Raw genomic sequence first — 4,305 nt, 5'->3', positions numbered from 1 at the left:
TTCTTCTTCTTCTTCTTCTTCTTCTTCTTCTTCTTCTTCTTCTTCTTCTTCTTATCATCAGCATCATCATACGTTTGAGCACTGGCACAAAGGATTATGTCGTACTCCCTCTTCTTGTCTCGATCTTCAGGCAACCCTAGATGTCTTCCAGGCTTGACAACTAGACCCCCTACTTCTTCTATGGTCTTTTATTTTTCATATCCTTTCACAGTGTATTCTTTTGTGGCGGAGTATCAATGGAGATTATGACTTTAACAGTTCTCTTTGGTCTAAAATTTTCACCATGTTTAAGCTCTTTTGGCCAATTTCAGTTAAAGTTAGAAAGGCTTTAGTCCGTCATCGATGCAAAGTGGATCATATTGATACAAGATACCCCGCTTCCATCCTGATTTATATGACCAGGTATCCCATCAGAAAGACTGGATTACGGGATGATGCTCGGGAATATATTCTTGTCTTTTGCAGGCAAAGTGAATACTAATGCATAGTATCACGATTGCTCCTCAGACATTGGTAGATACTTGCTCAAAACAACTTTCAACGCAGTCCGATTGTTTTAGAGGCGGTCCGCACCCAATAGGATCGCCCCATGTGGGTGGACATCCTTATTATGAATTTCAGTCAAGAGTCTTCTGCATTGTAGTCCACCTTGACCTTCTCTCTTGACCTTCCACTGATTCCATGATAACTGTACTCATGTGTCAAGCAACTGGATACCTCCAGTCTGTGGGAGACTCTTTGGAAGAAACAAACAAACTACACAACATTAAGCCCAAACTGGGTCTACGAGACGAATTCATTTTTACTCGATTGCGCATCGAACACACGTCCCTGACACACAAGTACCCCATTCAGGGAGATGAGAAGTCATTCTGTGTCGGATGCAACACAAATTTTACCAATAGACACATTTAACAGAATGTCTAGACTTCGGAGAGACCCGAAGGAAATATTTTAAATGCAAACAATTGCAAGATCTGTTTTCCTTCGTTGATCCCAACAGAATCTTTGATTTAAAAAGGCCAATTGGCTTTTATGGAAAATGGTAAATACAGTGATTTTGAATTTAAGTAGATTATTATTTTTATATTGTTATCTGACCTGAAGTTTTCAATATCTGGTCGTTGACCCGAGCCCAGCCGTGCAGTGACCTGTTGTGAATGGAACCAACTAGTGTTTCTCGCGCTCATATTATGACCTTATGTAGTTACGACCGCCATAAAACTCTTGCTAAAACAAACAAAAGCAATCGGACAAATAGGCACTTCCTTGTCCTCATTTCATTGAAAGTTTAATGTGCTCACACCTACCTATTTGCAACTAGACGGTTACCAAGAGTTTTTATTGTATATTCGCAGTTTTCTAAAGTTATGTTAACTTGGGTAAAGAGGAGCACGTCAGCACTAGAACGGCCATTCAGTGCAAGGAAATAGCAAGGTAGACAAAAATAAAAGAGGGAGAGTAAAGACGTAGGGCCTATCTATGCTGTCCTCGATCTAACCATACTTAAAAAAAGCAGTTTTGGGTATCATTTTCCAAGTCTTAAAAAGCAACCTCTGGTGTGATTTGGTCACGGGCGGTAACAGCAAATCTTCACTTATGAAATATCAAAGCAATATAATATTATTCATGATATAAACTAAAGGTTCAAAGTTCTGTATATCAAAATTCAGTATACTGAAGTTCGCTTTCTGATTTTGTGGAAGATCGATTGTAATTCACGAAGCGCTCCTTTCAAACAAACGAAAATAACTGGTACAAGTGGCGCAAGAATCTTTACATTCAAGAAAGAAGATAAAACAAAACTTGAATCATGACAAAATGACTTCATGAAAAGAATAAATAACATTTCTCAAGAAACAAACATTATCTTACGCTATCATACTTTTATTTTTCGTCATGTCTGCTGCAAAAATGTTACACGTTGTTAATAAAGTGATAAAGATAAACATGTATGTAGCAAAATAACATGTCCCAGCAAACACAATCGTAGATCGAGTCATTGTCCATTGTGAAGGCAGCGTGAGAAGACAAGGCTGGCAAAGTGTAATAAATCATACATTAAAAAGTCAAATGTCCATTGCAATAGAGACTGAACTAAAATATTTACAAGTGCTTTTCGGTTAGTACCGGTGTTGCGGGTGTAAATCTTTCATACCATCATTGACATGATTTATACATTAATATATTATTTTCGGGGAGATCTTTCGCAGATTTATCAGTGCTTTTTTCAACCACATGAAATGTATCGTTCTATCCCTGGCAAATGCTTATTTCCTCACGTTCATTTTTTCTCCAACAAGCGATCTTATATTAAATCCTTCCAACATCTACATCTCTTCCGACCCTTTGTTTAACGCCCCCCCCCTCCCTCCCGAAAAAAAATAGTATAAAACGAATTATACAATGAATTAAAATCCCTTTTCTTTCATCACTCCCCACCCCCAAGGAAAAAAACCCTACAGCAAAAATAAAATCCCCTCCCATCCAGAGAAAAAAGTTTGACAATCTTGAGAGTAATGTTGAACGTCTACAAGAGCGTGCAAAACGTGCTGAAAAAACATGTCAATATTCAGATCAAATGTAAGAGTAAAAAAGAGTGTATAGTGCGGTCAAAAATTTCGTGGTGCAAATTCTTGTCAATTATTTCCTCGACGACTCAATATGACGTCTCCTGATTTTAAAGCTTCACTAATCAATATTTTTGTAAAAACTTGCTAGCTGTACTCTAGAATATTTTTATTTATGTATATAAAATAAAAATCCCAGTGGGTGGTTTCTTCAGATTTTAAAAGGTTTACAGCCGGGACAATGTCGCTTTTAAAAGCAAGTCTGATATCATTTTTTTAAAATAGCGACTTAATGCTTATTGAACGCATGTTTTGAGAGCATTTAACGCAAAAAAGTGTTCACAATAAAATTAATTTCTTGTAATAACTTTTGCCATTAACAGCGTCATTGATAAGCTGTGACGTAGGCCATATGCGCATGCAAAATGTATGTGAGAAGCGGGAAGTGCTGAGAACGATCCCATTTTCCGTGAATCGAAGATTTTTAGTATTTTAAGAATATTCATAGAGAAAAGGTTTTTTTCTTAATCTAGCATCGGTTATGCGGAAAAATAATATGATTTGGGGCAGAAAAATTTATACCAACTGCTGTGTAAAGTGTGGGTGACATTGATTCACCTGTTCAAGAGATATTTGAGGATAAGTTGCGCTACGAGTTTTTGACCGCACTAGAATCTATAATAATATAAGTCATGAAGGCAATCTAATCTTCCTCCTCTTATCTTGTCCCGGAGCCGATTAAAAATGGATAAAGGTTTTCGATATTAAGGCTTCATGGTGTACAGGTAACTTTATGATATAAAAAAGATGTAACTAAGTTGATCCCCTCAATGACATCACAAGGGTGATTTATCATTCAAAAGCTATTCTGATGGTGTGATCGATTCATGTTATCCAAGCCTAATTATCTTGAATAAAGTAAACAGCATGGCAGAAATATTTGAATCATCGGACCCTAGGCAATGAACAGCAAAGAAGAAAATGTAATCAAACTGAAAAAAAAAATAGATAGCATTTGTATAGCGCAGATTCCCGCTCAACAGCAAGCTCTATGCGCTTTACAATTACTCCAGCAGGCCTGACGATAGCATTCTGAAACAATCTCAACTTCCTGGGAGGCATGCAGTCCTAACAATGAAACAGTTTTGCTCTTCGGTTTTATCTTTTCTTCATTAACAGAAGTTAGATCAACAACAACAACAACAACAACAACAACAACAACAACAACAACAACAACAACAACAACAACAACAACAACAACAACAACAACAACAACACCTTTGAAAAAAACATAGGCCAAACAGGAAATGACGTGAACGTTTGTCCCACACTTCGATAGCTCTGCCAATCTTCCACTGTTTTCAGGTGGAAGGTGAAACATGTTCAGATTAAGTCAAAGTGATGGGTTTAAAAATATATTTTTAGTCTTACCGTCAATGCCTGATCAAATACTTTGAATAATAACTGTGATAATGTTAATACTGCTGTCCACAACAATATTATAGATTTATGGAATGATTTTTAAAATATTGTTCTGTCATTGATAAATTAAATGCCAACGACGACAGCAATGAAATGATGTTTCAGCTATGAAAACAAATTTGATGATGATGATGATGATGATGATGATGATGATGATGATGATGATGATGATGGTGGTGATGATGATGATGATGATGATGATGATGATGATGATGATGATGATGATGATGATGATGATGATGAGGATGAAAAT

At 36.6% G+C, this 4,305-nt stretch overlaps 1 protein-coding gene across 1 annotated transcript in view; it reads right to left on the bottom strand.

Annotated features, from left to right (window-relative positions):
• The window catches only part of LOC101848153 (glycine receptor subunit alpha-2), a gene marked incomplete at its 5' end in the record, with an annotated part of 21,595 nt that overhangs the window by 512 nt on the left and 16,778 nt on the right, over positions 1 to 4,305 (bottom strand).

Source organism: Aplysia californica, unplaced genomic scaffold (assembly GCF_000002075.1).
Source record: "Aplysia californica isolate F4 #8 unplaced genomic scaffold, AplCal3.0 scaffold00862, whole genome shotgun sequence".
Classification (NCBI taxonomy): domain Eukaryota; kingdom Metazoa; phylum Mollusca; class Gastropoda; order Aplysiida; family Aplysiidae; genus Aplysia; species Aplysia californica.
The sequence above is the reverse complement of the archived record's forward strand: the minus strand, read 5'-3'. Positions and strand labels throughout refer to the sequence as shown.